Source organism: Hyla sarda, chromosome 8, assembly GCF_029499605.1.
Source record: "Hyla sarda isolate aHylSar1 chromosome 8, aHylSar1.hap1, whole genome shotgun sequence".
Lineage (NCBI taxonomy): Eukaryota > Metazoa > Chordata > Amphibia > Anura > Hylidae > Hyla > Hyla sarda.
The window spans coordinates 36,062,259-36,087,192 of record NC_079196.1 but is presented as its reverse complement, the minus strand read 5'-3'; the positions used below and the strand labels follow the sequence as shown (position 1 = coordinate 36,087,192).

At 40.6% G+C, this 24,934-nt stretch overlaps 2 long non-coding RNA genes across 4 annotated transcripts in view; one reads left to right on the top strand and one right to left on the bottom strand.

The window, feature by feature from the left end:
• Positions 1 to 259: 259 nt before the first annotated feature.
• On the bottom strand, positions 260 to 21,379 carry LOC130284426 (uncharacterized). The gene is made up of 3 exons (XR_008847029.1): positions 21,299 to 21,379; positions 18,968 to 19,057; positions 260 to 287 (listed from the first exon to the last, which is right to left on the bottom strand). It is a non-coding gene; the product is annotated as an uncharacterized LOC130284426 (long non-coding RNA).
• Positions 20,463 to 24,934, top strand: part of LOC130284424 (uncharacterized) — a 42,594-nt gene continuing 38,122 nt past the window's right edge. For all 3 annotated transcript variants that reach the window (XR_008847026.1, XR_008847025.1, XR_008847027.1), the window contains exon 1: positions 20,463 to 23,530. This is a non-coding gene — a long non-coding RNA (uncharacterized LOC130284424). The remainder of the gene's footprint in view (positions 23,531 to 24,934) is intronic.

Below are 24,934 nucleotides of genomic sequence, written 5' to 3'. Positions count from 1 at the left end.
TGCACAGTACACATCATTGTTGTGATGTGTATTGTGAAGAAAAAAATAACGAGTATTCGTCATTACGAATATATATCACTATATTCTAAATATTCACGAAATTGCGAAGTGCCAATATTTGAGGTAACAAATTAGCATTCTGAATATTCGCACTCAACACTAGTCAAAATGCATAGTCATTATTTTCCAATTTGTCATGGATATTTGCTAGTGACACAAAATAAAGTTGTTAAAGGAAGCACTCACCCCAAAGAAGAGTGGGACCAAGCTGCAATATCAGACACAGTCTATGAACAAACATATATATACTAAAGGTCAGTCTTATAGTAGAAATAGAAAGTAAGTGTCTAAACAACATTTAAAGGGGTATTCCAGGATAATTTTTTATTTGACTATGCTACAGGGGCTGTAAATTTTGTGTAGTTCATAATATAGTACATATGTAGATACAGCTGGTCGACACTGCCTCACTGACCTCCCCGCTCGGGAGCTTGGCATTTCTCAGGGAAATAATATAGTGTAATATATTATAGTTAAATGTAATATAATATAGTGAAATAATATAGTTCATAATTTAGTGTCTGTACCTGTGTGTGATGGTTTTCTCGCAATTCTTCTGTGATTTTCGCCCCAATATTTCTTTTTAACAGCATACAAAATTACTCAGGTCTCGGGTTTGCCCAGGTTGCAATGCAGCCGAGACATGACATCACTAGTCAGGTATTGTTACGCCGAGCGCTCCGGGTCCCCGCTCCTCCCCGGAGCGCTCGCAACATCCTCGCAATTGCAGCGCCCCGGTCAGACCTGCTGACCGGGTGCGCTGCGATACCTCTCCCAGCCGGGATGCGATTCGCGATGCGGGAGGCGCCCGCTCGCGATGCGCACCCCGGCTCCCGTACCTGACTCGCTCTCCGTCGGTCTTGTCCCGGCGCGCGGCCCCGCTCCTTAGGGCGCGCGCGCGCCGGGTCTCTGCAATTTAAAGGGCCACTGCGCCACTGATTGGCGCAGTTGGCTTAATTAGTGTGTTCACCTGTGCACTCCCTATTTATACCTCACTTCGCCTGCACTCCCTCGCCGGATCTTGTTGCCATTGTGCCAGTGAAAGCGTTTCCTTGTGTGTTCCTAGCCTGTGTTCCAGACCTCCTGCCGTTGCCCCTGACTACGATCCTTGCTGCCTGCCCCGACCTTCTGCTACGTCCGACCTTGCTCTTGTCTACTCCCTTGTACCGCGCCTATCTTCAGCAGTCAGAGAGGTTGAGCCGTTGCTGGTGGATACGACCTGGTTGCTACCGCCGCTGCAAGACCATCCCGCTTTGCGGCGGGCTCTGGTGAATACCAGTAGCAACTTAGAAACGGTCCACCAGCATGGTCCACGCCAATCCCTCTCTGGCACAGAGGATCCACCACCTGCCAGCCGAGCGTGACAGGTATGCTGGGTGGGAGAGAGATCACTTTGCAACGGCTGGAGGCACCCTGATTAGTGGGGTGGCTGATGTGGGAGAGGCAGGAAAGTGACCTCACACTTACAAACATGGAACTATGGGATGTGTAGTTTTAGAGAAAACTCCATCAGGAAATACCCAGTTCACAAAAAGCGGCTTTATGGTAATCTCACAACATAGCCATTTAGCCCCAAGACAAGCACAGATCCTTCCTAAGCATGTCCATTACTGTCTGCCAGGTATGTACAAAAATCATCTCATGGTATACTTGGTAAAAAACAAATATAACATTAGTAATTATTTCAATAACAACCTCTGACATTGTTCTATTGCTACATTCTCCCCTCAGGAAGTTATTACCTGTTAGGATTCGGCAGGCTGGATGTGGATCCTCTGTGTCAGCGAGGGATTGGCGTGGACCGTGTCAGTGGACCGGTTCTAGGTTGCTACTGGTATTCACCAGAGCCCGGCGCAAAGCGGGATGGCCTTGCTGCGGCGGTAGCAACCAGGTCGTATCCACCGGCAATGGCTCAACCTCGCTGACTGCTGAGAAGGCGTGCGACAGAAGGACTAGACAGAGGCAAGGTCAGATGTAGCAGAAGGTCGGGGCAGGCGGCAAGGTTCGTAGTCAATGGCGATAGCAAGAGGTCAGGAACACTGGTAATTCAAACACTATAAACGCTTTCTCTGGTACAAGGCAGCAAGATCCGGCAAGGCAGTGAGGGGGAAGTGAGGTATATATGAGCAGGGAGCAGGTGGAGGCTAATTAGACTGATTGGGCCAGGCACCAATCATTGGTGCACTGGCCCTTTAAAACTTAGAGAGCTGGCGCGCGCGCCCTAAGGAGCGGAGCCGCGCACGCCAGGACGTGACAGCCGGGGACCGGGACAGGTGAGTGACTTGGGATGCAATTCGCGAGCGGGCGCGTCCCCTATGCGAATCGCATCCCCGCCGGCAGTGTCAGTGCAACGCTCCCGGTCAGCGGGTCTGACCGGGGCGCTGCAGATAGAGGAACGCCGCGAGCACTCCGGGGAGGAGCAGGGACCCGGAGCGCTCGGTGTAACATTACCAGCCAATGACAGAAACAAGTTGGGAGGAAAATGGGAATAGAATGGGGTCTTGTCTATAAATTAACCGATTGTGGGGCTAATCTTGATTCTTCTACAGATTTGACTGACACCCTAAAGGATATTTTTTGTGTAGAATGGCTATTGTTTGGTGATTTGAATATATACCTGCATGGTCTTCTTAATAGTAACCCTATTCTTTGGTTGTATCCTATATTGACACACAACCATGCAGTGGTGCCACTAGGCAATGATTTGGGGGACATGCCCCGAATAAAAGGATCAGTGACCCGAATATTTTGCCAAGCACTTCATTTACCAAATTGCTCTGTGTGACTATGCAGCTTTCACTCCTTCCAGCTCTGACAGGGAAGGGTAGCTAATTACCCCTCCCCAATATTGGTAACGCACAGTAGGTCCTCCAGAGACAAAGTGTGGCTGAAGGAAGTTGTCATGATGGTCGGTTCAGAGGGAGAACATGAAAGTGAACAACTCTCATAAGGGAAGATGTCACCTGTCACTGGATATTACCGCACTGTAATTACTTACTTAATATGGTGTGCAGCGTTCATGGTGTGGTGGTGTTATTCAGGCATTATGTATATTTGACAGTATACTTCTGCATACAGTGTGCATTGTTAGTAGGATGGGAACCCCTGCAATCTCTTTTTTGAGAGCAGGGGTCTGACTCTCATCGCTGCATTAAGTAATGGGCTGGCATGCGCTTCATGCATTGCCTATAGGGGCACCGGAGGTACCTGAGTACATTGTTCCGGTATCTCCGGCACTCCCATGGAGAATGCTAGGGCCAAGCCGAGCCTTTGCTTCATGCAGCTGGGAGAGCTGGCACTCCATTCTGGATATCAGGGGCCATGATCAGTCACTTATTCCCTATTCAGGGGATAAGTTATAGGGGATGGAATAAGTCACCATAGAGTCCTAAAAGTAATTTGGAGTAGGTCTAGCAGAATTGTGAGATGTTTAGGTGTTGCAGCCATAATGGATATGCTATCTAGCCGCAATATAACATCTGTCTGAAACCAGGCAACCAACAAAAAGGTGTATATACAGATGTAGCGGCCATCTTGAGCATAGAGGTGCTACATAGTACATAGTACTGTAGATTCGCCAGGCCGGGTGCCTATTGCACAAGGAGACATCTAAAGAATAGGTATCTATGGACAGGACCAGGCATCTACTGGACATGCAGACCCCTCACACCCAACTACATTCACCAGGCAAGGTGCTACCCGTGTAAACGCAGATGTGTGACCACTATGGCTCAGTGCATGCTGCCCGCTCCTTCTGTTCCCAGAAGTTGATATTTGATTAATGTTAATCTCTAAACAAGTTATCTAGATAATTCCTATAATTGAAGGAACCACAGCCAGTTTTGGGCTGTCTCTTACTCGGCAGAAGTCTGAGCCATTTACATAATGCTGTCTTTGTCATTTACTGTGACTGATATTAGATGCTCTCATGAGTGACATTAAGGCACCTTGTCAACGAAGGATTATTGATGCATTTCAAGATGTCATTTTTACTTGATGTTATAAAGACCGCGTTACATAGCAAGTCAGCCGATGACCTGCTGCGATTCCATTGCCGTGTCAAGATTTTTAACAATATTTTGAAAATAAGATATTATAATCTCTTCCACATAAAAACATTTAAAATATCAATAGGTACAAAGTCGGGTTAGCAACGAATATATGTATACTGCAGAGAGTAGATGGATAACGCACTCACCATGGGTTCTGTAGAAACTTTCGGGCTTTATTCGGTATTTAGAAAATTCAACGATACAGGTACATAGGGAGCTTGTGATGGAATAGGTGAGGCGTGGGGCGTTCACAGGGGCAGCAACAGGTTTCACGCACTACAGTACTTCATCTGGCCTGTACGGGTAATGATTATCCCTCCTCCCCTCCATCTTAATCCCCTTGTGCTATTATTCCCCCCTCCCTCTGATCCCCTTTTGCCATATTGGATAATAATTGCACAAGGGGATTAAGTATTGCATTAGCATAAAAGTAAGTACACGCCATTATGAAAATAAGTAATTTTATGACTTATTTTGTCCGCAGGTACCCCTCCCGAGTAAGTTCCGCACAAATTTACACGCAAGGGGTACCCGCGGACATACTTTCACCCTTTGGGGGGTACAGTCGCGAAAAAGGTTGAGAACCACTGATGTACTCCATAGCACAATCTTAGAACCTTTATGGGCTTCTGGCTGGCCCTAGAGTCATCAGGACCCCAAACTACAACTTCAGAGAATTGCATGCAGCAGATTGAATTGCAGCACAAATGTCAAGTGTCAAATGTTTTTTGGGCCTTAAGTGTAAATTGACCTGTGATTAAAGGACTAGTTTAGATTAAAGATTAAAGGACTAGTGCACCAGAAGTAAAAACCAGACACTTCCACATTTGTTACTAGTGATGAACAGCATAGGTCATATTCAAATTCGCGATATTTTGCGAATATATGGATGAATGTTTGTCCTATATTCCCGAATTTCACATATTTGTAAACTTTTTTTTTCCATGCGAAATTCGTTATGAAATTTGCAAAATGCACATGTGCGAGTGTATCTTTCAACTAACTACTTTTCTCTTGGTTGCTAGGGATGTTGCTAACCTCTGACAACTGTATTTGCATCCTTCTCATTAGCCCACAAGCTAAAAGAAGGGAGGGATCAGTGTCCTCTGGAAGTGCCAATATTCGTGAATTTTCACATATTCACCTTCTTTGGACCACAAGCTGGAAGCAGAGAGGGATGATCACTTTTGTATTTACACAGTACACATCATTGTGATGTGTACTGTGAAAAAGAAAAAAAAGAATATTTGTCATAACGAATATACTTCACTATTTTCAAAATATTCGCAAAATCGCGAAGTGCCGATATTCGCGATAAAAATTCGCTATTCAAATATTCGCGCTCAGCACTATTTGTTACCATCTAGTCAATAACACTTTTGCCGCCACCTACAAAACTATTGATAAAGAGATTGTGAGTCCATGTTGGATGATGTTATTATCGAGTAAAGATCTGTTGAACCTCCTTGACTCCCAATGTTTGGCCTTCTGCACCACATCGTAAGCACCCCAAATTCCATGAGTTGAACAATGTCACCCAGGATGTTCCAGGGGGCAATCAACATAATCTCCCACCACTTGTACAGTCCCCTATCCTTATACTGGCCCATGGGAGTGGAAGACTGCTCAATGGAGCCCTTGTGCCTCTTATAGAACCCTGACCTATAGAGCTGTGAAACAACTGGCCCCAGTCATTCCACAGGTGCCTTCCCCAGCTGCCGCCTCATCCCATGCTTTCTCTTGTGTGGTTCACTATACAGCAACCACTCAATACAACTTTAGTAATGAATGGAAGTCTTAAAGGGGTACTCCACTGGCCAGCGTTCAGAACTAAATGTTCCGAACACTGTTTTTGCGCAGCGGGGGTCGGCCATACCCCTCATGATGTCACGACCATGCCCCTTCAATGAAAGTCTATGCATTACGTCCCCTCCCATAGACTTGCATTGAGGGGGTGTGACCGTGACATTGCAAGGGGCGTGGTTGACCACCGCAGCGCAAAAACTGCGTTTGGAACATTTACTTCCGAATGCTGGCCAGTGGAGCACCCCTTCAAGGTCTTAACCATTTTTAAGAATGCCTGGGTTGACTGAAATAACATCTGTGATCAGGTCCAGATACTGTATGTGGTTCAGACTTTTTCTTCTTGTGAAGATCTACAACATTTTCACAATTCAGCTTGTGAATTTTCTAAAATGTCATTCACTTGCATTCTTCTCTACAAAGTTTCGGCACACTGAGCCTTCAGGATAAAATAACTCTGACAATATCCTGTCCCTTTGGTAAAAACATTCACTGCAAAAGTTCTGCCAACTCGCTGCATGTCAAAGACTGTTCATGGGGACAAAAGTAATGTGTTTCACGGACCTATGAGATCTATTAGAGGCCTACAAGACCTTTTAAAGGGGTACTCCACCCCTAGACATCTTATCCCCTATCCAAAGGATAGGGGATAAGATGTCTGATCGCGGAGGTCCCGCCACTGGGGACCCCCGCAATATAGCACGTAGCGCCCACCTGTTACTGCTCCGGAAGCGCATCCGGAGCAGTAACAGGTGGGTGCTGCGTGCTATATTCCGCGGGTCCCCAGCAGCGGGACCCCCGCGATCAGACATCTTATCCCCTATCCTTTAGATAGGGGATAAGATGTCTAAGGGTTTAGTACCCCTTTAAGAAGACAGATCTTGTTTAGTACATACCTATACAACATCGTTCTATTACTCTCAACTCCAGCGCTGCAGTCCCAGTTGTTAGTTGCAATAGGTTGCCCAGAGATTTTGTGCTTCTGTTGTAGACTTCTAGCTGCCTCACAACTGTATGTTTGGTTACCATAGCCAACATCCCTTTCACTAAGTGACGGTCTAAGAGGCGCCTTTCTGCAAAATTGTTTTGTGTTATTAAGGGACTATTTACACGTACAGTATTCTGTGCAGATTTGATGCACAGGATTTTAAGCTGTGTTCAGTTTACATTGAAATCTGAAGCAGAAAATCCTGCACATCAAATCTGCGCAGAATACTGTACGTGTGAATAGACCCTAAAGGGGTATTCCGGTCCTCTATACCTCAAAGTGATGACCCAGAAGTGATTTCTCCTTGGATAGTTGCTAAAATTTTTCACTTAGCGAATATAATAGAGCCTCTTAAGCGCTTAATTCTGCCTTTCCAAGTCCTAAAAGAGAGACTACAGCTTCCTAGAGAAGTTAGTAATTGGCAATTCCGGGTCCCAACACTCCAATTGAGCGACCTACTGTACTTTGTTTGAGCTTCTTTGTAAAAATGAAATGTCTACAAGGCGTCTGATTTCAAACATTTACAAAATTTAGTTTTCTCATCTGATCTCTCCAACCTTAGGCATTCCTATATGTCAAAATGGGAACTATATATAGGCAACCCTATATCTCCGGCCTCCTGGCGGACAATATAGCCTCATCCTGCGTCTCTCATAAAGAGAGCCAATACAAGATACTGTTCCATTGGTATCACACTCCTGAAGTTTTTCCGTGCTTCTATCCGCAGTTGTCCACCAGGTGTTGGAGATGTAATCTAGATCCAGGTTCTTTACCACAAATTTTCTGGGAACTTCCCTTGCTTCGTCATTTTTGATTGGAGGTACGATCTATGGTACGAGAGATCCTGGGTATGCTTATTCCATTACATCCATTGATGTACCTCCTTAATCTTCCACTTCCGGGCCTCTACAGACATAAGACTAGGCTCTTCCACTATATTTTTACAGCTACTAAAAGCTTAATTGTTCAAAAAAAAAAAAAAAAAAAAAATGGAAAGCCCAACTATTCCGAATTTGATAAACAGAATCATGGAGGTCCGAAGAATGGAGCATTTCTCGGTAATGGCAGACAATCTCCTGCCTCAATTCCAAAAAATTTGGAGGGGTTGGGATGATTATGTGGAGAATGGCTTAAATACCTAGGAGATGTAGCAATATGCGAAGGAACGCTCAGGAATATCTTCTTTTCTTACTTTTTTCTTATTTTATTTTATTTATTTTCTCTTTTATATGTCTTCTACCCCTACCTTTTCTATTCTGTTTTTTTTCCTTTTATCTTCCTTGGTCCTTCTGGTGCAGTTAATGATGGAACAACTGCAGGACCCAGATCATTATTCTTATTTTATTTATAAAGACATGAATGAAAGATTTCCTGTTAGTCTCTAATCAAAGCATACCATTCCTGAAGGTTGTGTTTAATCCTTAGGTAACATCCTCAGTAGAAACTTAACAGTGTCATTACCATATCTGATGACTAATACCTTATTTTATTGTTGCTAATCACGTTGGTATTGTTCGGAGACCAGCTTCATGTCAAGTAATCCATACTCTAATTTTATTGCGGACTTGTTTTATGGATATGGTATCATTGTTGAATGTATACGGTTGAGGATTCATGGGTACTCTTCTTGATATCCTTTCTCCTGTTTTTTTCCCTATGTTATTTCTTTGTTATTGGAAAATTGTAAAAATCTTATAAATAAACATATATGTATATATATATATATATATATATATATATATATATATATATATATATATAAAAGGGGGTACTCTGGTGAAAAAATTTTTTCATCGACTGGCTCCAGAAAATTAAACAGATTTGTAAATTATTATAAACAAAATGGAGAGGCTCCTGTCTATCTGACAATCACCGAGGACCCGAGCAACCCAACACACACCTATACCCACGGTGTATAAAAATAGGATCAATATGGAAAAAAATATAATAAATGGGGCTCAAGGGTCAAAGATATCTGGTTTAATTGATAAGTATTTATTAATATAAAATGTAAAAAAGAACCAAATAGGGATGTACAGGGCCCTTGTACCTCCCTAATTAATTACAATAATCCCAATATAAAAAACTAATAACAACTATAAAATTGATATGCAATTTGAGCCTGTAATATCAGTATAAAGATATAAAGATCTCCTGATCTTGAGGAACAGCACAGTATAAATGTTCATTCAAAAAACTCTTGTTTCCGGAGATCTTCAATATAGAAAAAATACAATGTATCCGCTACAAGTAATCAATTGATGCGGTAGTGCTGTATCCGTCCAAATCTTGGCAACTACTTGCACCGACACAGTGATACAATGTGGCACTTTATGAACAGTAGACAGTCATTCAAAATCACTCTTTAAGCATTTCTGCGTATGACATACATCAAAGACGCCAGTTGGTAGTACATTACATATAATGCTCACCACTCCGAAATATCACGGATCTCCCTTCAGTATAGTCCTGGGGGCCGGCTGTTAAGCGTCTTATAGCCGGTGCCTTGCCTCTATCAGGGATCGTGCTGCTGGAGTCTCGGCCAACTCCTAAGATCGCAGCATTCGGTGGTGGGCACCGTTTGGGGGACTGCAGCGCTGTCAAGCGGAGTCCCTTGGTCTGGCCAACTTGAAATGATGGTGGTCTATAGACCTCAAATCCTTATTGCAGATGGTCCAATTTGGCTTCTCACTGGTAGTTATTATATGCGATAAGCAGAGTGAATAACCCGGCGGCGTTCCTCGTGCAAAGTTCGCGCGCTCGGGAGATGGTTCACTGTGATGAATGCCTTGGATCTGGCGAATGGTTGCTTATTCTCTCAGAAGAATGTTCTTTAATAACAGGCTCAATATCGCAATGTCTGAATTGCTGGACGCGTTTCAAAACCTTCCTCGGTTTTTTCTTCAGCAGCGGAACGTGTGGATTACAACAAACTAATGGTTTATATATCTTAAATCACGCCCCTTCCTAATGACCTAACTGATGACCTCACATCCTGAACAAAAAATCTATTAATTATCATTGTGGACACTATCCAAATATAAAAAGAAGAAGTAAATAGATAAACACTATTTTAAACTTATCTGTGAACATATCAACATTTTTATACAAACTATATAACATCATAAATCATATATACTACATATATAATTATAAGACATAAAGGAAAAAAAGGAGAAAAGCTGTTAATACTATTCAATACCAGTAAGAAACTGGAACTGACGCTGAAATAGCATAATATCTAATTGTGAAAAGGGGATAATATATATATATAAACGAATATGTATAAAAAATATATATGATAAAATGAAAATAAATAAATAAAAATAAAAATAAGAATGGAATATACAATAATAAAAAATATTGATTGATAAAAATATGTAAAACATATATATATAATAAAAAATAATATAAAATAAAATAAAAATAAAAATAAAAAACAAAAAATAAAAGGTTTTTGAAATAAAAATGAAATAAAAATAGAATTAGAAATATGAAATAAATTTCATGGACTAACGGGCATCTCTAAATAGTATTATGTAAATATGGTAGCAAAATGGGACATCTACAGACTCAAAAGTGTATATTATTTGTACATGCAGATTTAAGGCTACCAGCTTTCTCTGTGGTAGGGTTGGGAAGGGCCCGACGAAGGGTCTGTCGGAGTACTGGGAAACAGTCAAACGCCGACAGACCGTCCAAAGGGCCCAACCCCACTTTCAATCCAAAAAACCAAAAATTTCTAGATCACTGTTCAGACCTCGAGGAGCCAAGGTGCCGAATTCGAAGATTTTCCTCGACTCGGCTCTTGACATTTTATTAATAAAATTGCCCCCCCTCCAATCATGTTGAATTTGTTGTATGGCCATATATTTAAGATTATTTGGATTCCCCTGATGATACTGTTTGAAATGTGCAGAAAGGGGGTGTTTCTCGTTTTGTTTCTTAATGTTATAACGATGTTCCAATATTCGGGTTTTGAGTGCCCGTGATGTACGTCCCACGTATTGTTTCTTGCACGGACACTCAATTATATAGATAACCCCCTTACTTGCACAATTCAAAAATTCGTTAATCTTGAAAACAAAATCATTTGAAAAAGATTTCACTGATAAAGTACGTTTATCAAATTTAGTTGCTTTACAACTGGGGCATTGGCCACATCTAAAAAAACCTTTGAGGTCTATAATTGTGGAAGATGCTTTTGTGTGCGAAATTTCTGCTCGAACAGTAGGTGCAACTTTAATGTTCAAATTAGCTGCTTTTGTGTAAATGATTGGTGGTTTGGGTGGAAGGATGTCTCCCAACACTTTATCTTGTTGTAATATTGGCCAATATTTAGTAATGATGCTTTCAATTTTTTTATATTTGGTATTGAAGGGTATGATCAATTTGGATTGTTCTAACTCATTTCTGGATCTTGGAATAGAATTTTTGGGAATAAAAAATGTAGATCTATCCACCTTGCGTACTTTCTCTAATGATTGCTGGATATTAGTCAAGGGGTAATTTTTTTCTAAAAATTGGTTAGTGAGAGTGATGGCTTCTGCTTCAAATTGTTCGTTATGTGTACAATTGCGTTTTAATCTACGAAACTGGCTTGTTGGCACATTAATTAGCCACTGAGGTAGATGACAACTGGTGTGTAATATGAATCCATTTTTGGCTACTGGTTTATGATAAGTACTACAAATCAAGCTAGTGTTACTGGTAGTGATAAGTAAATCTAAAAATTCAACAGAAGTAGAACTAATGTTAGGAGTGAATTGTAAATTAAGGTTATTTGAATTAAGTGATGATATAAATGAATCCAATTCGATACTAGAGCCACGCCAAATGAAAAAAATATCGTCAATATAACGGTGCCAGGACACCAGATTATCCCCCAGCTGGGGATTGATGGTGGTACATTCCCAATTGGCCATAAAAAGATTGGCATAGCTGGGGGCGAATCTGGTGCCCATGGCTGTACCGTTAATCTGTAAAAAATAATCTGAACCAAATAGAAAATAATTATGTGTAAGAATGAATGATATACTCTCTGTGATAAAGTTGATTTGTTCTGGTAATAATTCTGCATATTTATGTAACATAGAAGAAACGGCCTCAATACCTTGCTGGTGATTAATGACGGTATATAATGAACTGACGTCTAAAGTGCCTAAGAGCCAAGTAGGGTCCCACTTTACTGTCTCCACTATCTTTATTATTTGTGTAGTGTCCCTCAAATAGGAATCTGTTAGTTTAACCAAGGGTTGCAAAAACTGGTCTATATATTGGGAGAGATTTGAAGTAATTGATCCAATACCCGACACGATTGGTAGGCCTGGTGGATGACTGGCATTCTTGTGGATTTTGGGTATCGTATAAAATACAGGTATGCGTTTGGGTGTCCCTGTAATAAAATCATATTCGTGTTTGGATAATATACCCTTTTCTTTGGCTCTATCACATAATGTCGTCAACTCCTCATAGAACTGTGTAGTGGGATCTCCCTGGAGTTTTTTATATGTGTTGCAATCATTTAGCTGGGATAGACATTCTTGAGAATATGAGGAGGTGTCCATCACCACTATGCCACCTCCCTTATCTGCAGGCCTGATGGTGATGGACAGATCCTGTTGCAATTCCTTAATGGCTACTATTTCTGCTGGGGTAAGGTTAACCCATGGATTTCTAGCAGTTCTGATTTTTCTAAGGTCACTTTCTACTGCCTTCTTAAAAGCCGTCATATCTGAGCTCAGATATGACGGCTTTTAAGAAGGCAGTAGAAAGTGACCTTAGAAAAATCAGAACTGCTAGAAATCCATGGGTTAACCTTACCCCAGCAGAAATAGTAGCCATTAAGGAATTGCAACAGGATCTGTCCATCACCATCAGGCCTGCAGATAAGGGAGGTGGCATAGTGGTGATGGACACCTCCTCATATTCTCAAGAATGTCTATCCCAGCTAAATGATTGCAACACATATAAAAAACTCCAGGGAGATCCCACTACACAGTTCTATGAGGAGTTGACGACATTATGTGATAGAGCCAAAGAAAAGGGTATATTATCCAAACACGAATATGATTTTATTACAGGGACACCCAAACGCATACCTGTATTTTATACGATACCCAAAATCCACAAGAATGCCAGTCATCCACCAGGCCGACCAATCGTGTCGGGTATTGGATCAATTACTTCAAATCTCTCCCAATATATAGACCAGTTTTTGCAACCCTTGGTTAAACTAACAGATTCCTATTTGAGGGACACTACACAAATAATAAAGATAGTGGAGACAGTAAAGTGGGACCCTACTTGGCTCTTAGGCACTTTAGACGTCAGTTCATTATATACCGTCATTAATCACCAGCAAGGTATTGAGGCCGTTTCTTCTATGTTACATAAATATGCAGAATTATTACCAGAACAAATCAACTTTATCACAGAGAGTATATCATTCATTCTTACACATAATTATTTTCTATTTGGTTCAGATTATTTTTTACAGATTAACGGTACAGCCATGGGCACCAGATTCGCCCCCAGCTATGCCAATCTTTTTATGGCCAATTGGGAATGTACCACCATCAATCCCCAGCTGGGGGATAATCTGGTGTCCTGGCACCGTTATATTGACGATATTTTTTTCATTTGGCGTGGCTCTAGTATCGAATTGGATTCATTTATATCATCACTTAATTCAAATAACCTTAATTTACAATTCACTCCTAACATTAGTTCTACTTCTGTTGAATTTTTAGATTTACTTATCACTACCAGTAACACTAGCTTGATTTGTAGTACTTATCATAAACCAGTAGCCAAAAATGGATTCATATTACACACCAGTTGTCATCTACCTCAGTGGCTAATTAATGTGCCAACAAGCCAGTTTCGTAGATTAAAACGCAATTGTACACATAACGAACAATTTGAAGCAGAAGCCATCACTCTCACTAACCAATTTTTAGAAAAAAATTACCCCTTGACTAATATCCAGCAATCATTAGAGAAAGTACGCAAGGTGGATAGATCTACATTTTTTATTCCCAAAAATTCTATTCCAAGATCCAGAAATGAGTTAGAACAATCCAAATTGATCATACCCTTCAATACCAAATATAAAAAAATTGAAAGCATCATTACTAAATATTGGCCAATATTACAACAAGATAAAGTGTTGGGAGACATCCTTCCACCCAAACCACCAATCATTTACACAAAAGCAGCTAATTTGAACATTAAAGTTGCACCTACTGTTCGAGCAGAAATTTCGCACACAAAAGCATCTTCCACAATTATAGACCTCAAAGGTTTTTTTAGATGTGGCCAATGCCCCAGTTGTAAAGCAACTAAATTTGATAAACGTACTTTATCAGTGAAATCTTTTTCAAATGATTTTGTTTTCAAGATTAACGAATTTTTGAATTGTGCAAGTAAGGGGGTTATCTATATAATTGAGTGTCCGTGCAAGAAACAATACGTGGGACGTACATCACGGGCACTCAAAACCCGAATATTGGAACATCGTTATAACATTAAGAAACAAAACGAGAAACACCCCCTTTCTGCACATTTCAAACAGTATCATCAGGGGAATCCAAATAATCTTAAATATATGGCCATACAACAAATTCAACATGATTGGAGGGGGGGCAATTTTATTAATAAAATGTCAAGAGCCGAGTCGAGGAAAATCTTCGAATTCGGCACCTTGGCTCCTCGAGGTCTGAACAGTGATCTAGAAATTTTTGGTTTTTTGGATTGAAAGTGGGGTTGGGCCCTTTGGACGGTCTGTCGGCGTTTGACTGTTTCCCAGTACTCCGACAGACCCTTCGTCGGGCCCTTCCCAACCCTACCACAGAGAAAGCTGGTAGCCTTAAATCTGCATGTACAAATAATATACACTTTTGAGTCTGTAGATGTCCCATTTTGCTACCATATTTACATAATACTATTTAGAGATGCCCGTTAGTCCATGCAATTTATTTCATATTTCTAATTCTATTTTTATTTCATTTTTATTTCAAAAACCTTTTATTTTTTGTTTTTTATTTTTATTTTTATTTTATTTTATATTATTTTTTATTATATATATATGTTTTACATATTTTTATCAATCAATATTTTTTATTATTGTATATTCCATTCTTATTTTTATTTTTATTTATTTATTTTCATTTTATCATATATATTTTTTATACATATTCGTTTATATATATATATTATCCCCTTTTCACAATTAGATATTATGCTATTTCAGCGTCAGTTCCAGTTTCTTACTGGTATTGAATAGTATTAACAGCTTTTCTCCTTTTTTTCCTTTATGTCTTATAATTATATATGTAGTATATATGATTTATGATGTTATATAGTTTGTATAAAAATGTTGATATGTTCACAGATAAGTTTAAAATAGTGTTTATCTATTTACTTCTTCTTTTTATATTTGGATAGTGTCCACAATGATAATTAATAGATTTTTTGTTCAGGATGTGAGGTCATCAGTTAGGTCATTAGGAAGGGGCGTGATTTAAGATATATAAACCATTAGTTTGTTGTAATCCACACGTTCCGCTGCTGAAGAAAAAACCGAGGAAGGTTTTGAAACGCGTCCAGCAATTCAGACATTGCGATATTGAGCCTGTTATTAAAGAACATTCTTCTGAGAGAATAAGCAACCATTCGCCAGATCCAAGGCATTCATCACAGTGAACCATCTCCCGAGCGCGCGAACTTTGCACGAGGAACGCCGCCGGGTTATTCACTCTGCTTATCGCATATAATAACTACCAGTGAGAAGCCAAATTGGACCATCTGCAATAAGGATTTGAGGTCTATAGACCACCATCATTTCAAGTTGGCCAGACCAAGGGACTCCGCTTGACAGCGCTGCAGTCCCCCAAACGGTGCCCACCACCGAATGCTGCGATCTTAGGAGTTGGCCGAGACTCCAGCAGCACGATCCCTGATAGAGGCAAGGCACCGGCTATAAGACGCTTAACAGCCGGCCCCCAGGACTATACTGAAGGGAGATCCGTGATATTTCGGAGTGGTGAGCATTATATGTAATGTACTACCAACTGGCGTCTTTGATGTATGTCATACGCAGAAATGCTTAAAGAGTGATTTTGAATGACTGTCTACTGTTCATAAAGTGCCACATTGTATCACTGTGTCGGTGCAAGTAGTTGCCAAGATTTGGACGGATACAGCACTACCGCATCAATTGATTACTTGTAGCGGATACATTGTATTTTTTCTATATTGAAGATCTCCGGAAACAAGAGTTTTTTGAATGAACATTTATACTGTGCTGTTCCTCAAGATCAGGAGATCTTTATATCTTTATACTGATATTACAGGCTCAAATTGCATATCAATTTTATAGTTGTTATTAGTTTTTTATATTGGGATTATTGTAATTAATTAGGGAGGTACAAGGGCCCTGTACATCCCTATTTGGTTCTTTTTTACATTTTATATTAATAAATACTTATCAATTAAACCAGATATCTTTGACCCTTGAGCCCCATTTATTATATTTTTTTTCCAGATTTGTAAATTACTTCTATTAAAAAATCTCAATCCTTCCGGTACTTATCAGTTGCTTAAGCAGAGTTGTTCTTTTCTGTCTGACTACAGTGCTCTCTGCTGTCTCAGGAACTGTCCAGAGCAGGAGGGGTTTGCTATGAGGATTTGCTCCTACTCTGGACATGGGGGCAGAGCTGTGATGTCACGATACTCCGGCCCCGTGATCGTGAGTCATCAGACCTGGAGCGTTGTTCGCTCCGGAGGCTGATGATAGTGGGGTGCTGTGTTAAAGATTGTAGTGGTCCCCAGCGTTGGGTCCCCCGCGATCAGGCACCTTATCCCCAATCCTTTGTCATGTCTTTTTTAATAGAAGTAATTTACAAATCTGTTTAACTTTCTGGAGCCAATTGATATGAAAAAAAAAATGTTTTTCACCGGAATATCCCTTTAAGGTACTCCCATTATGTCTTGATTATTGTGCTTTTGCTATTTTTCACTGCAGTTGTTATTTTGATCCTGTTATTGAAGCTTCTGCAAAACTTGATTATCAGTATACTACTCTTTTTATGTGGCACACTACCGCAGCTCAGGTCCTACAGGATCATATGGGAACTGAATTCCTGCACTTTTTCTACAGCAGGAACATCGTTCCCATTAGCTGGAGTCCTGCAGGACTAGCCCTTGAGTGGATATCTTTTGTGAGTTCCCACACTTTTTTTCCCAGGACTTGACCCCTGCACACCACGCTATTGGCAAGCTGCGCTTCAAATTGTACGCACAGGAGCAAGGACTCCTGTCAAAGGCAAGAGTCCCTGCTCCTGTACACTAAGCGTTGATGCATACAGCATTGCTGCTCACCCATGACTTCTGTCTACATATGCTGGTGAATTTAGTGTGCGGCGATGCATACGGACCCCTAGTGGTCAATTTTATAAGCCATGATTTCTATAAAAAGGGGATAAAAAAAATTATGATGTATATTAAAAAGGCTAATGTTCTGCTAAGATGTACAACATATACAAAGTTTTTGATTTTGGCAGTGCCCATTCAGATTTTACTTCTCGATTATTATATGTAACATAAAATAATAGGAGATAGATAGTATAAAGTTATGTGCCTTACAATGTTCCACTCTGCTCTTGGCTCAGGACATACACCGATACATTTTTGAGGTCATCTCTAGAGATACAACAAATCCTTTCTAGTGAGTGTTTCATAGATACTGGACTTTTTGGAACTCATCCCCATCAGCTCATCAGGTTCACAAATAAAAGAATGTTATCATTTTCCAGTTAGTTCTGAAGGGTCCTTGAGTCAGTGAGCGTGACAAAACATCTGGATTAGTGTGAAATACTTCCGAACCGGAGAGTTAAGTTACTGTCAATTCCCCCGATAAGGTTTGCAGAGAATCTACTGTGTGACAAGTAACTCACAGCTCGGAGATTAATCCTCTATGACACTGTGACTTTATGAAGAGCTCCTACGCATCACAATTACCCATGATACCTTCTTAATATTTTAGTCAAACCTCATTTATCAGGGAGAATAGACAGAGGGAAAAGAAACAGAAAAAAAAAGACAAATAGAAACAGTGTGAAAAGTCCAAAAACAAACACAAACAATTGGAAAACAGAAGAACAGACAAACAATGACTTCATTACAAATTGATAAGAATGTTGATGATAATATACAGCGGGGAATGGAAACAGCAGGAACGGTGCAAGAGTGACTTAGAACAGTGACATACCAATGCAGATTCATGCAATTTTCATGAGCAGTTGCTATGGCAACGTAAGTTTACTATCTTCGGCAAAAGCAGGAACAATGCGGTTTAAATATTCAGAACTAAATGGAAAGTTTGTGAAGTCATTGTCGAATTGCCTATCACTTGCTTTGGATTAGAATCATAAGCAAAAATTCAAAAACCTTGAAGGGTTACTCCAGGAAACTGACACGTTAGCATTCAGTTTCAATACAGCACCACTTCAGGAGAAATTAAGTATTACGCCCTACCTATTCATATCAAGGTTTACATGAATAATGCAGGACCGGACTGGTCCTCCAGAGAAAGAGACACTCTTTATATCTGCTCCCCACTCCTGAACAATTGACCCCCCCCCCCCCCCCCCCACACACACACACACAGACTTAACTTACTTAAAGGTGTACTCCGGTGGAAAACATTTTTTTTTGTAAAATTAACTGGTGCCAGAAAGTTAAACAGATTTGTAAATTACTTCTATTAAAGATCTTTAACCTTCCAGTATTTTTTAGCAGCTGTATGCTACAGAGGAAATTCTTTTCTTTTTGAATTTATTTTTTGTCTGACCACAGTGCTCTCTGCTGACACCTCTGTCCGTGTCAGGAACTCTCCGGAGCAGCATAGGTTTGCAATGGGGATTTTCTCCTGCTCTGGACAGTTCCTGACACGGACATCAGGTGTCAGCAGAGAGCACTGTGGACAAGACAAAAAAGAAATTCAAAAGGAAAAGAATTTCCTCTGTAGCATACAGCTGCTAAAAAGCTGCCCCGGCCTTACCTTGTATTGGTGAATGATTAGTGCTGAAGAACACAGGATTGTAATTCCATTGAGATTCACTTTTTGATCACTTAATTGTTTGTTTTCCCTCTAAAACAAAATGCATCAAATCAAGATAATCAGAGGCAATTAGTTAACTAATAGATGGCTGCGTGAGACACAAAGTGCGTGTAAACAAATACATATTAAATATGGAAACGTCTTCATTCCAGATGCAACCCAAAATATCTAGTGTGTTATTACAATTAACAGATATTCAGCACAGGGGCCGTGAACCGCTCATCTCATATCATACTGTACAATGCCGCTTACTGAATGCACCGCCACTGCTCTACTCCATACACATATGTACGCTTCTTCAAGGCATCTGCTCTACTCCCACATACTTTACTTCTCAATTTGCAATAGTTATTTTAATCCAACCAGAATGTTGTTGATTATTTTGTTCAAGAGACCTGGTAACCAAGTAAGAGAGAAAATGCTTCTATCTATCTATCTATCTATCTATCTATCTATCTATCTATCTCATATCTATCTATCTATCTATCTATCTCACATCTATCTATCTCATATCTATCTATTTCCTATATATCTGTCTATCTATCTCATATCTATCTATCTATCTCATATCTATCTATCTATCTATCTATCTCTCTATCTAACAAAAACAAGGATAAGTTAGCCAGCACTACTGACACCAAACTACTATATGGACCAGGTGTACAAGTGCACGCTGCTAGGCTAAATATACAGCAGCAGGAGAATACAGCAGCACACTGCCAGCACAATATAAGGTGCTTTGACGTCTCAGACCTTGCAATGCCTGTTGAACTGATTACACAGAGGCATATTCACAGTGTAGGGTCCGTTCCAATGAGGTCACCTTACCGTGGTGGGATGGTGCAAACTATTCGGCTGCCAAATTGTGAGCTAAGTACCTCACTTTTTAATTTTTTTTATTTTTTGCACTATAGCTGTATTGCAGTTCTTGTTTTACCTGTATCATTGTGCTAGCAGTGTGCTGCTGTATTCTTCTGTTGCTGTATATTTAGCCTAGCAGCGTGCACATGTACACCAGGTCCATACTGTAGTTTGGTGTCAGTAGTGCTGGCTAACTTATCCTTATTTGTGTTATACATACGGGGGAGTGGCTACCTCCATGTTGGCTCCTGCACCTCACCCACCTCTAGTAGGTGTATATAAGGTGCTTGGACGTCTCAGACCTTGCAATGCCTGTTGAACTGATTACACAGAGCCATATTCACAGTATAGGGTCTGTCCCAAAGAGGTCACCTTACGGTGGTGGGATGGTCCAAATTATTTGGCCGCCAAATTGTGAGCTAAGTACCTAACTTTTTCATTTTTTGCACTATAGCTGTATAGCAGTTCATGTTTTATCTGTATCATTGTGCTAACAGTGTACTGCTGTATTCTTCTGTTGCTGTATCCCTCTATCTATCTATCTATTTATCTATCTCTGTTTCAATGGTTTTTATTGAAATTTTTGTTCAGAATCGCGTATACACAATAACAAATACATAGCAGTAATGCCTTAAAGCAGAGGGCCACATCTTCAGGGGGTATAGGAGCTTAAGTTTCGTACAAATGTAGAGGCATTTAGAGTACATGAAAAAACATAATTCCAGAACTATAACAAACAGGAACACACAAGGTAACACAAAATTGTGAGAAGTAGAAAGAACCCATATATACTGGGGTAGTGCAGTGTCAATCATCTACTGAAACCAAATTCAGTTGGTACACATAAAAGAGAAGCATTGTCCATTAAACTCTTTAAGGCAAACTGTATAGCAAAGGATGGCTTGTATGGTTTATTTAGTGTCTGTGGAGTAAGGGGAGGAGAGCCAATTGACCCAGCAGGAGGAAAACCTAGAGTAGGAACCATTTCCTAGAGCTATTGTTTTTTCGTACATGCAGGTAATGTTTAATTTATTTACCACTTCAGTGATAGAGGGAGCTGTTGGTGATCACTCTTTGGTGATTGTGATTTTAGCAATAATACAAATGATACATGTCAGGTCTTGTAGTTTAGATGGAATGGAGTGCGTGTCATTAAGGAGTAGTGTTGAGCGGCATAGGCCATATTCGAATTCGCGAATATTCGCGAATATATGGATGAATATTCGTCATATATTCGCGAATATTCGCATATTCGTAATATTCTCGTTTTATTTTCGCATATGTGAAAATTCGCGTATGCGAAAATTAACATATGCGAAAATTAACATATACAAAAATTAGCATAAACGGAAATTTGCATGTGCAAAAATTAGCATATGCTAATTTTCGCATATGCGAAAATTCGCTCACCTGTCTCACACAGTAGTATTAGAGCCTTCGTTACACCACACAGGCTGGAAGCAGAGAGGGGTGATCACTGCGATGTGTACTGTGAAAAAAAAAAAAAAACGAATATTGGTAATTACGAATATATAGTGCTATATTCGCGAATATTCGCAAATTCGCGAATATGCGATATTCGCGAATAAAATTCTCATTGCGAATATTCGCGAGCAACACTAATAAGGAGCAGTGCAAATTGTGGAGACCAGGAAACCCGAAGGCATAGTACTGTTTCCAGAAGTGTATTACATGCTGTCCAGAAGGGAGTTATAGTCGGACATTCCCATAAAATATGTATGAGGCTGCCTCTTCCACCACATTGTCGCCAACAAAGGGGAGAGGAGTCAGGATAGATAAGGCATAATGTTTCAGGAGTGTAATACCACTGAAGGGTAGTTTTGGATAGGGATTCTATGTGAGATACACATTGAAATGCTTTATGTGTAGTGAACGCCCGTGTCCAATTCTGCTCTATGAAACTTGGTGGAGTGTGTGAAGGTGGAGTTTAGTATACTCAACCCTTCTCAACCCTATCTTCCCCGAGGGTCACTAAGTCGATCATGGTAAAAGCTACTGTATTCCTGACGGCCAATACCCCCACTTTTGATTTAGTTTTGTGGATGAAGTGGCAAATGGGTGTAAAGGATGGGTGTTTCAATCTAAAAGTGTCCTTCTCTAAGATGTGTGTCTCTTGGGTGCTCAATACATCAGCTCCCAATGATAAAGCTTCCCTCCACAGGTACGCCCGCTTGTAGGGGCTGTTAAGACCATTTACATTAATACTGACCAATTTGATTACCATAAAGTAACAGAAACAGCATAGTAATAGGTGGCAATAACATATAGGGGGTGGACCACGAGCATTTCCCAGCCAGCGCGCACGGGTCCTTGTGGAACAGACAATGCTCTAAAGACAAAAGATCACAACACTATCTCACAAAACATAAAAACATGGTAAATAGTGCAAACCAATGTAATAAATAACCATTAAAGGATATAACCGGAGAAGGCCGAAGCCTATCTTCCCGGGTGGGGGTAATGTCCATGCCGAAGCCAGACTAGACTTGTGATCTAAGAAGCCCATAAGAGAGAATAGGTGTCAGAGAGTCCAGAGTCAACGAATTATGGACCAGTCATCCTGTAATCTGCGGATGGACCCTTGTTAGATTCCAGGGGGAGATTCCATTTTTGTAGCAGGATCTCACCTTCTTCCGGAGAGCGTACTTCATGAAGCGCATCTTCACGGTGTATCAGTAGGCGAACTGGAAAACCCCAACGATACTGAATGTTTGCTGATCGTAGCGTGGAGGTGATGGGTTGAAGGGCTCTGTGGAGTTGCAGAGCAGCTGCCGAGAGGTCAGTGTAGATAGCCACGTGGTGATATGGGGCTGGAAGCCGACCATTGGTACGGGCAAAGTTTATCATTTTTTTTCCTTGACGGTGAAGAAATGTACCCTTGCTAGAATGTCCCTAGGGATGGATTCGTCCAGATGCTTAGGTCGGGGTACAAATGTGCTTGGTCAATTTATAGCTCTTGCGGTGTACATGAAGGCAGAGCAGCTTTAATGAGGGAGCGGACATAAGTAGGTATTTCTGCAGCTGGTACAGACTCTGGTATTCCGCACAGCTTAATATTATTTCGTCTCCTGCGGTCTTCTATGTCTGTGACTTTTGCTTTAAGCGTGGCTATGTCGTCTTCCGCAGCATTATGAGAGTCTATAACTTCATTATGAGAGGCAGCAAACTCTCCAAACTTTGTCTCAATGTGATCCACTCTAGCACCCAAGTCCTCTACTGCAGTATGTAAAGGATTAATCATAGTTAAAATGTCCTTCCATTTTTGCTATGTGAGGAGCATAGACTTCATTTAGGTATCGGTAACAGCAGTATTAGTGACAGAGAATAGTTATAGGTCGTCTTCCTCTGCAGAAGGGAAGGCAGGAGCCGAGCTCCAGTCAGCTGTGGGTTGTAGTTTAAGCTTCGGGGAGTTGTGCAGCTGCACTACAGGGCTATGTAGAAGCGTCTCCCCTTGCTCAGAGACTGAGGGAGGCCTGTGTGAGGGAGAAGCCGAGAGTACCTGTCGTCTACAGCGCAGAGAGGTGCCGGGGGAGGACGGTGCAGAGTTCGACAGCTCAGTGTTCCATGGAATCTGCAGGCTGTGTAACTTAGGATCCGAGGTAGATCTCCGGTGGGTGGCAGGTGAGAGCAGCGATTCATGCTTGCTGGTCTTTTTTTTATGTGCCGGCATGTTCTGCGCTGATTCTCACGCTTGTGGGTGTCAGGCTGGCTCTCTAGGTTACTGTGGAGTCGCTGTATAGGGCTATGACCGATGGAGCTCCACTACAGTGCGGCCATCACGTACGGCAGCCAGGCCACACCCACCCTATCTATCTATCTCATATCTATCTATCTATCTATCTATCTCATATCTATCTATCTCATATCTATCTATTTAATATCAATCTTTCTATATATCTGATATCTGGCTATTTATCTCATATTTATCTTTCTCACTGTCTCTCATCATTCCGTCTAAACATCTAAGATCCATCACACGGTAGTAAAGAGTTGCAGAAGGGGTGCACGCATATCTGGAACCGCAGTTACACGGTCCGGAACGCAATGGAAAAAGGAAAAGGGTAAATGCAGCGCACCATAGAAATGAAATCAAAAGTGGTGATTTTTTTCCATGATGTATCAAAGAAAATGTTTTAGCAGCCTCTCGCTAAACCTTGAAAAAGATAGTAAGAGGCTACTGAAACATTGCATTTAATACACCATGGAATAAATCACCATTTTTGATTTCAGCTCTATGGTGTGCTGCATTTATTTTATTTTTTTTAATCCATCTACCTGTCTCTCTCTCCCTCTCTCTTTTTCATTCTATCATAGATCTATCTTCATTCTATCTATCTATCTCTGGTCAATTGGAGAAAATTTTGAATAAAGATTATTTTGAAAGTTTCTTAGGAAACAAATCAACAATTAAAAAGAAAGAAAGAAAGAAATCAGTGTAAAGGTTGCCCTTTAAAACAAACCAATTGTTTCTGCATGGTTTTGACAAGGTGATTTTAGCATTCTCACTTGTTATTGTGCCCTTCCATGGTGCACAGTTATTTTTCATTCTCTGCATTTTTCATTCTTTGCATTTTTTGAGGGGCAAAGGAGTCACTTTTGGTAAATTAAGTAATTATAAATATGTTTGAAATCATAGGCATAGGTCACATGGAGGGAAGTTGTTTGAAATGACAGTGATTATATAAGTCCCAGTGTTTTTAATTTTTTTTTTTTTTGGGGGGGGGGGGGGGGGGTGGGGGGATTTACAATAGCTGGAAAGTGTTTTGTAAGTTGCACTCTTCTCCAATGTGTATTGTGCACTCAGCTTGGCTGTACCTTTAATAAGAGGATATTTAGCAGAGGACATGGGTCCTGCACCTTCAGCACAACACGTTTCTTCTGCGGAAGATGAAAAGAAACAGAATTCTGTAAGATCTGCACATTCCAATGAAATATGAATGAGGTTATTGTAGTTTAGGATTCATCACTACCCATACATAGAGATAACATTTACATAAGTCAATGGACCTTCTGTTCCTGTCAGTG